General features: G+C 47.9%; 1 protein-coding gene across 3 annotated transcripts in view; it reads right to left on the reverse strand.

Annotated features, from left to right (window-relative positions):
• LOC138581962 (coagulation factor XI-like) overlaps positions 1 to 12526 on the reverse strand; it is a 349622-nt gene that overhangs the window by 208768 nt on the left and 128328 nt on the right. The window lies entirely within an intron of this gene.

Below are 12526 nucleotides of genomic sequence, written 5' to 3' on the forward strand. Positions count from 1 at the left end.
ATCATTTGACCACGCCTTGCCATGCTGATCCCTACGGCCATTTCCATCTACTACCTGACCCTCTGTGATCAAAACACATGATCCTGAGATCTCTTTGGGCTAGCTCTATCAAGCAGCAACATCAGACTCTGCTCTGTGAAGGGCCAACAAGTGTTATTTCAAAGCAGCATTCTGAGAGTCGATGGCCCAATTATCGCTGGGAATGGCTTCTTGTGTAACACAAATGTGTTAGCCAAGTGTGTGTTTAGCCACAGTGTGTGTGTCTTTGCAGCCGAAGTCCTGTGTATGGGTGCAAACAAATATTAGTATATATAAAGTATAAAGATAAATAAACCTAAACAGAACAGGTGTTTTTCAGCCTCACTCAGTCTGCATTCCGCAAAATGACTTTTATTTAGTGTCAATACATGCCATTGTTTATTTCATTTTGCCTTTGGTGCCATTGCATGCGTGTCTTGAAGCACGGTTATGAATGGACAAAACCATCAAATGCAGTATGGAATAGAGTAGCATTAAAAATTCTCACAATAACGATTGGAATATCTCAAAATCCCACTCCAGAACACGCGGGACCTACAACCCAATTTACCCTGCTTTTTTTAAAAACTACATTTACATGGCAACCAGCCCCACTGCAGCTTTGCAGGTCTGCGAGCACAATTTGCTATTTTGCCTATGCAATAGTGATAATTGTATCATGACTTTGGAAGCTTGCTCAGCCCTTATGCATGTGGAAACAGTGGCTATCTGAAGGTGACAAGAAACTCAATGGGCCACATTAAGAGTTTTGTGGTATCCTATTAATAAATCCAGCGGGATACCACAAAACAGAATTACCGTTCCCGCCACTTGAGCTGCCAGAATTATCAGTAGATTACAAGTGGCAGGAATAACGGTAAAACCCCATTCCATGGAGCCTGTTGGACTCCATGGGGGGATTGCCGGTAATACCAGCAGTTTTTTGCTGGTGGGGTGCCTGACTTAGCTCCAGCTGTGATAACTCAGGCACCCCACAAGCAAACCTGTCAGTAAACAGGGGTGTAATGAAGCCCAATGAGTCCATTCAATAATCATCACACTGCAGGCACTGCAAACATTTGCTTTCACTAGATGCTAGTAGTGTAATTCAAAATGTTTAACCAGATGTGGTGTTGGGACGGAAATGAACCATTCCCACCCTGCTAGGCACTTTAGAATTAGGCAAATCCCATAGATAGACGTGCGACATGTCAGGGTGGAGAGGGCCATGCTAAGAAACCCTGCACAAACACAATATTGCATGAAATATTGATGTATAGACATTGTGCGTGCATATAAAGAGACACCATTTTTTGTAGTTATGGTAGAGACATTCAGTCCTGCATGGCCACGCTGTAAAAACAGGCCCGATGAAGAAACCTGTACATGCTCAAGCGCTGATGGTAGAAGGACCAGCGCTGCTAATTCCCATTGAAACGTTCCTTTGTTCCTTAATTGTTGCAACTACTTGTTATCCCGAAAAAGAATGCACCATACAAGGCTGCAAGACAGCACCAAGCTCCTTGCTGCGCACATCACAGCCAGGCCACCAGCACACCCCCAAACCTCACCCAACCCACCAGGAGTTATGACACCCACAACTGACCCAGTCCAAGACCCCTGAATTCTGTGATAGTAGGTGACCTCAAACCACCAATCATAAAACCAGTGGTCATAAAAGATCTGAAAGAACAACGCCATTTCACCTTATGCCATGATAACACACTTTGTAATACGAGGTACAGGGTGAAATAAATGATAGTCCAAAGCGAGAGTGGAAACCTTGGGTGCAGAGTGTGCCATGTGAACTGAGCAAAGAATGTGTGGGTCAGCATGACCGTCATCCTCCCCTGTGCCAGTTTCAGAGTTTTCCAAATGCATGCCATAATGATAGAGTAGCATCGTTTTGTAATAGTAGTTTATGAGGAATGCGACCTTCAGTCCCTTGACAGATGAGCCCAGCTGACCCCACTGGGGATGCTTGTGGTCTCGTGCAGAAGGGATGTGGCCTAGCAGTTCGGGCTGGACTGCCCCTTTTGGGGTCTAGCGAAGCCTGATTTGCATATGGTCTTTCCCTTCTGTAATGGCTTGGCAGGCGAAGAACGGTGGTCTGGAGGGTTGCCCAGAGCATTGCCAGTGGTTAAGATTAAGTCTAAACCTTCCAGCCATCACCTCTTTGTTTTTGCTATGTCACCCCGAGTGGGACGGGTATGCCCAGACGTGGGTCCCGTGCCTGCTGGGCCTAGAGACCCAAGCTACTCCTCACTGATGAGCCCCAACAAGGGCGAAACATGTTTGGGGATGCTTGTGGTCTCGTGCAGAAGGGATGTGGCCTAGCAGTTCGGGCTGGACTGCCCCTTTTGGGGTTTAGCGAAGCCTGATTTGCATATGGTCTTTCCCTTCTGTAATGGCTTGGCAGGCGAAGAACGGTGGTCTGGAGGGTTGCCCAGAGCATTGCCAGTGGTTAAGATTAAGTCTAAACCTTCCAGCCATCACCTCTTTGTTTTTGCTATGTCACCCCGAGTGGGACGGGTATGCCCAGACGTGGGTCCCGTGCCTGCTGGGCCTAGAGACCCAAGCTACTCCTCACTGATGAGCCCCAACAAGGGCGAAACATGTTTGGGGATGCTTGTGGTCTCGTGCAGAAGGGATGTGGCCTAGCAGTTCGGGCTGGACTGCCCCTTTTGGGGTTTAGCGAAGCCTGATTTGCATATGGTCTTTCCCTTCTGTAATGGCTTGGCAGGCGAAGAACGGTGGTCTGGAGGGTTGCCCAGAGCATTGCCAGTGGTTAAGATTAAGTCTAAACCTTCCAGCCATCACCTCTTTGTTTTTGCTATGTCACCCCGAGTGGGACGGGTATGCCCAGACGTGGGTCCCGTGCCTGCTGGGCCTAGAGACCCAAGCTACTCCTCACTGATGAGCCCCAACAAGGGCGAAACATGTTTGGGGATGCTTGTGGTCTCGTGCAGAAGGGATGTGGCCTAGCAGTTCGGGCTGGACTGCCCCTTTTGGGGTTTAGCGAAGCCTGATTTGCATATGGTCTTTCCCTTCTGTAATGGCTTGGCAGGCGAAGAACGGTGGTCTGGAGGGTTGCCCAGAGCATTGCCAGTGGTTAAGATTAAGTCTAAACCTTCCAGCCATCACCTCTTTGTTTTTGCTATGTCACCCCGAGTGGGACGGGTATGCCCAGACGTGGGTCCCGTGCCTGCTGGGCCTAGAGACCCAAGCTACTCCTCACTGATGAGCCCCAACAAGGGCGAAACATGTTTGGGGATGCTTGTGGTCTCGTGCAGAAGGGATGTGGCCTAGCAGTTCGGGCTGGACTGCCCCTTTTGGGGTTTAGCGAAGCCTGATTTGCATATGGTCTTTCCCTTCTGTAATGGCTTGGCAGGCGAAGAACGGTGGTCTGGAGGGTTGCCCAGAGCATTGCCAGTGGTTAAGATTAAGTCTAAACCTTCCAGCCATCACCTCTTTGTTTTTGCTATGTCACCCCGAGTGGGACGGGTATGCCCAGACGTGGGTCCCGTGCCTGCTGGGCCTAGAGACCCAAGCTACTCCTCACTGATGAGCCCCAACAAGGGCGAAACATGTTTGGGGATGCTTGTGGTCTCGTGCAGAAGGGATGTGGCCTAGCAGTTCGGGCTGGACTGCCCCTTTTGGGGTTTAGCGAAGCCTGATTTGCATATGGTCTTTCCCTTCTGTAATGGCTTGGCAGGCGAAGAACGGTGGTCTGGAGGGTTGCCCAGAGCATTGCCAGTGGTTAAGATTAAGTCTAAACCTTCCAGCCATCACCTCTTTGTTTTTGCTATCCCACCTGATGGAAGACAGATGGACAGGGCTGGGGCCAATCTGGCATCCTCTATGGAGCAGGCCCATGTATATGGTCTCACCACCCAGCCATGCAGTTTTCTACTGTATATGATGACGATGTGCTGCCTTCTGCTTGCACAGGTTTTTGGCAGAACGTTCTCGAGAGTTCTTTGCTTGCGCCCCTATTTTTGTGCTATTAAACCTGGTTATCCTTGCAAGAAATCACTTGACCTTTTTTCCCAAGCGGTTTGTATTTTTCTGGCATGAGCGTAGAGGGCTGTGCCTTCATTTGGTGACACTGACGTGATCCCAGCGACCCCCGTACCTGCAAAGGTATCGAGGCAGCCTCTCCGGTGGGGTCGAGCCCACTAAAACGACCAGCCCAAAAAATGCATACTTCCCAGTGACCTACAGGAGCTGTCTTTGCAGAATCCTGTCTGATCTTTGGCACGGGGTGCGGCCCCATGGAGAAGTGCAGGCCGGTGTTGTTGCAACCCCGTGAAGGAGGCATTTGGGTGAATGTGCACACGTGAGTATAGCCTTGCAAGGGATAACAAACAAGCGACAGATGTTTGGGGAAGTGTGAAGACGCAGATGTTGAATTTGGAAGTGTGGCATGTATGTGGCTTATCATGCATTCTGTTTTTTATTAACTTTTTAAGAAGAATAATAAGGAAAGGAAGGCGGAAGTGTAGGGAACCTCCCAGAGTGAGGGGAGAAGGTGGCACCACTTATTGTTTAACGAAGAACAAAAGAGGAAATGCATAGGAGCCCTGTAAAATTAGAGGTTGTTATATTAGCTTGTTAATTTTGTTTGCTTTATTTGTGTATTTTATTGTATGTCTCCCTTCCAGAGGTCACAGCTCACGCAGCTGTTAATCCTAGAGAGTTAGAGGTAGCACTAGAATCAACACGCTCATAACTCACCAGGTTAAGGGCGGCATGTGAAGTGACTAATGCATATATATCAGCGCAGCAGGGAGTATATGAGTGGAAGTCAGGGGATTTTGCATTCCGGAGGGACAACACGCTCATAAGAACTGTACACGTAGAGCGCTGCAGTGAAACAGACAGCTTGGGTTACGAGAAAGTTGGTTCCCGTAGGGGAGATGAAGATGAGTGGAGCACCTTCAATGAGGTTAAGGATGATGGGGAGGCAGAGCAAGCACCTCAACGCACCCCTAGAGTAGAGAGCTTATGGGACGGCAGGTTGAGAGAGAGGTTTGACCGGATGGCAGTAACAAGGGAAAAGGGAAGTGCGACGAAGGACGGGAAGAGCAAACTGAAAATGCCCCTAATACACAAGGGCACGGGGAGACCACACTATGTGCATGGGCACAGATGGATAAGAACAACCTAATATAAGCACTTTCGGCCCTTATGTCAGGCACAGGGCAATGGATATATGCATTCAAAAAGCAAACAGCAGGAGTGCCCCTAGCAATAGGAGACAAGAAAAGCTTATTGGTGGCCGCTTTCAGGGATCAGGATGCCGATGTGTAGATTAAGGCGGGGTACTCAGGAGTAAGCCTGAGCAACAATGCACATGATGGTGCATCCTTCAATAAAATTAGAGCAAAGGTGGGGGACGCGCTGCGATGAGCGTTCCCGGACTCGACCGATTTGCAGTCCATTATGCAGTGTATCATGGGTGACGATGAGGATGCCGCTCAATTCATTCTTAAGGTACAAGAGATGTGGAGAGCAGAATCAGGTAACGCATGGGATCAGTCAATACCTTTTTTCTATTTTATTGTTAAACAAGACCTACCCAAGGAAGTGCAAAAGGCATTAGACACGATTGTGGGAGTAGAAGAGAAGGGGTGGCCTGAAATTCAGCATATAATATTGCATCATTGTTGAAGGATGAAAAAGCACAAGAAAGACATGCTTTAGAGGTGACAGGCAGAGGAAGCGAAACTGGCACAAAACAAATTAGCTAAAGTAGCTGTGGAGGCATCATTATCGATGCCAGCACAGATAGAATGGCAGGGTACACTTCTGACTTCACAAACACCAGAATAGCCGTATTGTGGGCTGAAGGAGAACAAGGGCAGTGGGGCGGAAACCTGCAGTACCCTGGATCACAGAGCCAAGGAGGGCTGTAGCAAGGAAGAGGTGGGTTCAGAGGAGCATGGGGGGTCAGAGGGATGGGAACCCGAGGAAGATGAATGGGGCAATGTTACATCTCCAGCAAGTGAGGGCCTTACTCAAGGGTGTGCAGGAGCAGACAAGGAATGGGGTACAGTTATGGCCAACAAAACTACAGGCTCTACTCCAGCAAGGCATCATAGTACCCTCTACCTCACCATGCAATACTGCCATATATTCTGTCAAAAAGGCAACAGGGGTAATTGGAGAATGATCCAGGATCTCTGCCCCCTTAATGACATAGTACAGAAAGAATTTCCTTTAGTTTTGAACCTGGCCACCATTATGTGCCACATCCCCAAAGAAGCAATTCACTTCACAGTGAGTGACTTAAAAATTGCCTTCTTTTCAGTACCATTACACCCTGACTGTCAATACCTCACAGCATTCACAGATGGCGGAAAGTGCTACGAGCTCACCTGTGTACCCCAAGGGTATTGTGAGAGCCCAATCATATTCAACAGGATATTACATGAAGACCTAGGCACTATCCATGTGCCCAGCACGGTCATCCAGTACGTCGACAACTTATTATGGGATGCTCAGTAACATTGTATGCAGAGCACTCAGAATTTGCAATCTTGGAAAGATCGAATTCCACCCTGACTACCGAGAGAGCATCAGCCTACGAGATTATCATATCCAGCCCAAACATTCATGTAGTGCAAGGCATGACAGTGAGTCCTGCCACATTCATTGTGCATTGATGACGACTTGCAACACCATGACTGCGCCACATATGTAGGAGAAGAGGATGACACCCCCAAAGCAGAGGATAGTCCACTAGAGGAGAGTGCAGTACTTTTTGTTGATGGGTCAGCAACAATTGACCAAGACACAGGGCAAACACATATGGGCATGGCAGTATTTGTATTTGTATTTGTATTTGTTTATTATTTATATCGCACCCCTAGCCCTATGGCAACTCAGTGCTGGAAACTTGAGTTACAGGCAAACATACATAAAATAGCAACAGGCAGGTCGACCAATGGTTACAGGTATGTCTGGTAACCAATAAAACAGATAAGAGCATATGTAACAGTTGAAAGATAGTACAGTGATAGATGCAAGGAAATTTGAGAGCAAATGTAGAACAGATGCCAGAATAGTTAGGACAGATGTGGTCAGCGTGTGGACTAGGGCTAGGGTTTCAGATAGTTTTACCAGTGAGCCAGCTCTTTACTCTAGTTTTGAACGAGCAGAAGGAGGGTTCTGTTCTGAGGTCAGGAGGCAGGGAGTTCCAACGTTTGGCAGCTTGAAATGGGAAGCTAGCTCCTCCAGTTGTTTTAAGATTGAATCTTGGTACTGTGAGGCAATGTGAATGGAACGACCTGGTGGGTCTTTCTGATTGGTATTTGGAGAACTTGTCTGACAAGTATTTGGGGGCAGAATTAGACAGGCACGTGTGGGTGATCACTAGAGTGCGTAATGTTATTCTGGCATGCACCTGGAGCCAGTGAGTCTGTTGTCTGAATTTCAAGATGTGGCTGGACCTTTGAATGTTTAGGGCAGATCTTAGGGCATTATTTTGAAGGACCTGTAACCTGTTGAGGTTCTATTCGGCAGATCCTAGGAATAGCGTATTGCAATAATCAATCTTTGATAGCACTAAGGCTCTGGCTAACGTGGTGCAGCTAGTGGGGGAGAGGTATGCTTTACAGGCATTGATTAGTGTGGTGGTATAGGCTGTAGATGATGCAATATTGCTAACTTGTTTCTTTAGGGACAAGGTAGCATCGAGGTGGACACCTAAGGGTTTTACTTCCTTGGCAACTTTAATTGGATTCCAATCAATATTGAAGGACATATACCTTGGATCGAGTTTGTTTAGGCGTGCCTGGGTGTCGACAATCAGGAGCTCTGTCTTTTCATCATTAAGGCAGAGGCTTTGGCTGCCATCCATGGCTGGATTTCCAAGTCGCTATCGTTAATTAGCTTAGAGTCCTTTTCGTAGCAGCCTGTCAGTGTGATGCGAACCTGGGTGTCATCTGTGTAATTCATGTAGATGACACCCAAGTTGACTAGACTATCAAAGAGGAGCTTCGAGAAAATGTTGTATAGCGTTGGGGAGACGCATGAACCCTGGGGCACCCCGCAGTGAATGGAGATTGGGTCTGCTGAGGCTGTTGGCGCGATTTGATCCAATTGCAAGCATTGGTGGAGAAGGCTGCTGCTGTAGTCAGATGTCCTGTGAGGATCTGGTGATCGACCAGATCAAATGCAGCTGAGAGGTCTAACAGTAGTAGGATAGCCAATGTACCTTTGTATTTAGCATCATCCATCTGTATTTTCAGGTCTAGAAGGGCTGTCTCTGTGCCGTGTCTGGGCCGGAAGCCAGATTGTCGGAGGCCAAGTAGGTTGTTGTCCTCCAGATTTGGAGGTAGGCAACTCTGTCCAGAATTTTTTAGAGGACAGGGATGGTTGTGATAGGCCTGTAGTTCGCTCCTATGTTAGGGTCTAAGTTGTTTTTTTTAAGAGTGGCATGACCCAAGCCTCCTTGAGGTTGTTGGGGACTAGGCTGGAGTTGTATGAGGAGTTTATCACTGTGGCGATGAGGGGGACAATTCTTTTACGCCTTCCTTAATGATGGGGCCGGGCATATGTCTCCTTGACATCTTGAAGGTTTTATGCCTCTGATGATGTCTTCCACTTCTTTATGAGTGACTGGAGAGAATGCGAATGGTGGGCACCGAGGGGCTTGTTGCTCTGGAGAGTGCTTTGTAGCAGAGCTGCTAGTGAGACTGTTCTTTTTGGCTTCTAGCTTAGTTTGAAGTGAAGCTATTTTGTTTGCTAGGGCTTGCTGAATTTTGGTGCACCAGGCTGCGTCCTTTATGCAGCCCTCTGTTGGTGGGGATGGAGATTCCAATTCCCTTAAGATGCTAAAAAGCTCCTTTGTCCTTGATTTAGCGTTGAGGATTCTAGTGTAGGTTTGTTTTTTGGTAGTGAGGATGGCTGATTTGTAGGATGAGGCCGCAGAAGTGAACAGTGCCTTATTATGAGTGGTAGGTGATTTTCGTCAGATGGTTTCAGCTGCTCTTTTGGCATTTCTCAACATTTTTAGTTCAGGTGTGATCCATTTGTTGAGGTGGGCAATTGGTGTGGCCTTTTTTGGTTTGAGCGGTGCAATGTTGTTCAGGGCGGACTCTAAGGTGTCGTTATAGAGGTCAACTAGTTTGTTCGAAACTAGGTTCTTATAGTTGGTCACGTCCAAGATGTTATTGATTAAAGGACGTAAATTAGGCAGTGCTATGTTCTGGGAGTTCCTAGAGAGAGTTGGTGGGGCAATAATAGGGTTAGGGGGTGTTATACCCTGGATGGCAAAGGAGATGTAATGATGATCTGACCAGGCGATGGGTTCATTCTGAAGTAATTTAGTGGAACAGTTAAGGTCTGATAGCCAATCCAGAGTTTGACCCTTGATATGCGTGGGTCCCGTGATATGTTGCTTAAAGCTGAACTGGGTGATGGCTTTTTCCAAGGCTGAGGCGCTGGTATCGTTAGGATCCTGGAACACTAAGTTGAGGTCTCCGAGCAAAATGATTTGCGAGCCTAATTTAGTGTTAGAAGTTAGGAGGTCAGTGATGTCTTCCTCGAAATAGGAGATGGGGCCGGTTGGGCGGTAGCTGAGGTGCATACAGATAGTTTGGGTAACTGTTAATGGTATTTTAACTGATAGGAGTTCAGCAGAAGGTAGGCTAGTATGGGAAGTGGCTCTGAGCCCCAGATGGGTTTTTGCTCTAAAGGGAACTCCCCCTCCCTTGCCCAAGTTTCTGTGTGCTCTTATAATAGTATGACCCTCTGGGAGGGCTAAGGAAAGTGCGGGGCCCGACCCATGACGGAGCTAGGTTTCGGTGATGGCGAGAAAATCCAGGCTGTTTGCAGCAATGAGGTCTGCAATATCTAGTGCATGGGCAACTAGGGAGCGTGCATTGATCAGTGCTTGTTTGATGGTGGGAGCTGTTACTGCAGAGATAGGTCCTCCCAAGCTTGTAAGAGCAGTTGGTGAAGGATATCTGGTAGGGGTTATAAGAATCAGTGGGTTAATAGAGTCTATGCTCTCTGTAGTTGCTGATGAATGGGTGGTCGGAAGGAGCTTTTTTAGGAGTAGTCGGTGGGAGAGGAATTTGGTAGGCGTGATAGATTGGAAGAGTGGGAGGATAGAGGCCATCATAAGAGTGACTCTGTGGAGGGCGGCAATGAGGGCAATGGGATAGTGACCTGAAAGGCGCATCTTAAGAGAGACAGGTGAGGTACAGAACAATGCCAGGTGGGGAACAGGGTCCTAGTGATCTAGGGCACAATGCAGTGCATGGGCTAGGAACTAGGTCCTGGGGGCCTAAAGGCAGAACATGGTACAGGCTATAGTTGACTATAGTATTCTGGTGTCCTAGAGGTGGCACAAAGTGTGTAGGCTAGGTGTGGATCCACCTGGCCTGGGAGAACAACACAATGCTGCAGTAAGGTACAGGGTCCGAGTGACCTAGTGGCATATCCAGATAAAACAGATTGTATGTATGGTCCTGGACACCTTGAGGCACAACACAATGCAGCGGTAAGGTACAGGGTTCTAGCGACCTAGTGGCATATCATGATACAATAGACTGGATGTATGGTCCTGGTGACCTAGAGGCACAACACAATGCAGCGTACAGGGTCCTAGCGACCTAGTGGCCTAATGTGATACAGTACGCTGAGTGTATGGACCTGGTGACCTAGAGGCACATCATATGTAGGGTTAAGGTACTGGATTCTGGGAGCCTAGAGGCATATTAAGTATCATGGTACAGACAGTTGGTTATAATGCCTTAGAATCCTAGCGGTGGCGAGAGGTGCACAGGCTAGGTAAGGGTCCTCATGACTGGGAGGTTCAGTAAATGGGGAAGCTGTTTGTCACACCTAATGCGGAAGGTTAGGTGAGAGGTCCAAGTATACTTGGTGGCCAGGATGCACAATGGGTACAGAGCTAAGTACAAATAAGAAGCAATATACTTGGTGGTCAGGAGGCACAATGGGTACAAATTAGTAGCAATATATTTACAGAGATGAAAGTCTGTCCCAAAGGGGTGAATGAATCAAGTAATTGGATATCCAGTAGTAATCGTATCCTAAATATATTGCACGTATGAGTCAGGTGTCGGTTATGATTAACCGGCTGCTCTGATGGGAGCGTGCGTACTGGAGGCACGTTGTTTCAATAGGGCCACATGTCTACAGATTAAAGAATACAGGGTACTTCTTAGAGTGTGAGCCATGGATACTCCTTAGGAAATGTAGACACGGATGGGCAAGTAAATGCCATAAGCAACATGCACGGCATACTGATCAAGTTCAGCAAATAAAGGTGGTGGCAAACAAGGTGTGTAGCACGTAGCGTTTGGCACGCTTCAGCAAAAATCACGGGGCTGCATTAGAGAAGTGTATATGAGCCGTTAAACATGGTTTGCAGGGAGACCAGTTTACAAGCAGTAATTAGAGGTACGATAACTCACCAGTAGGAAAACGTAGGCGTCCCGAGGCAAACAGGGCCTTATCAATGCAGGCCTTCGCAAAAGCAGACCGGCTTCCGCCTACCGGCAGAACTGCTGGTAATGAGGTGGTTGCGATGAACGTTGTCTAGCAACATGACTTGGGCTTCTTCAGTAGGCCGTGGAACAACCTGGCCGCCATCTTTGGAATGGGTGATTCTTGCGAATTAGTACAGCTGAGCCTGGTGAGAGAGGCTTGATCACTGTTGCAGTGGTGCAAAACAGTAGTTTCCATGGTCTCACCTTACAGGTTAGAGGATCGCTGAGGCCATGGTGTATGCAGGAAGCCTGTGCATGAGGACGTGGAGGCTGGGTGTCTGTTGGGCGGGTTTGGGGAGGGCTCCTGCCCTCGCCACTTTCCAGGCAGTAGTGCTCCTTCAAAGGGGAGACTATGCAACATTAGTAATGATGAGGTTACCCATGCACTACTCAGCACAAGCAGCAGAGCATATAGCACTCATCGAGGTTATACACGCCTCACAAGGGTGCCACGTGACCATTTATTCAGACTCGGCATACGTCACTACAACAGTGAATGCCAGGCTGTTACGATGGAAAAGGCAGGGGTTTTGCAGAGCAGATGGTGCTGCAGTACAACAAGCTGCACTCCTAAATACACTTATTTCCACACTATCACAACCCTCTGTGGCAGCTGTCATCAAGTGCTCTGCACACACGGGTGGCACTGACAAAATATTATTAGGAAGCACTGCAGTGGATGCTGTGGCCAAATTGGTGGCATACCTTCCTATCCCGGTAATCTCAGAATACATCATAACTACACACCACAGGACTCGCAGTCATCAGCATGCACAACACTGCCCATAACGCAACTAATTGAATTGCAGGGAAAAGCACCAAATGAGGAAAAAGAACTGGTACAAAAGGGGGTGTAAACAGTAACCGACAGACCTACTCTGGAGACAAGAGTGCACTTTCAAGGCAGTGATGCCTGTAGAGCTCTTGACAATAGCATTCAACCAGCTACACCACCCATTCCAGAGCTCCAAGCAATACATTGC

Source organism: Ambystoma mexicanum, chromosome 3q (genome assembly GCF_040938575.1).
Source record: "Ambystoma mexicanum isolate Mex_15411 chromosome 3q, UKY_AmexF1_1, whole genome shotgun sequence".
In the NCBI taxonomy this organism is placed as follows: Eukaryota; Metazoa; Chordata; class Amphibia; order Caudata; family Ambystomatidae; genus Ambystoma; species Ambystoma mexicanum.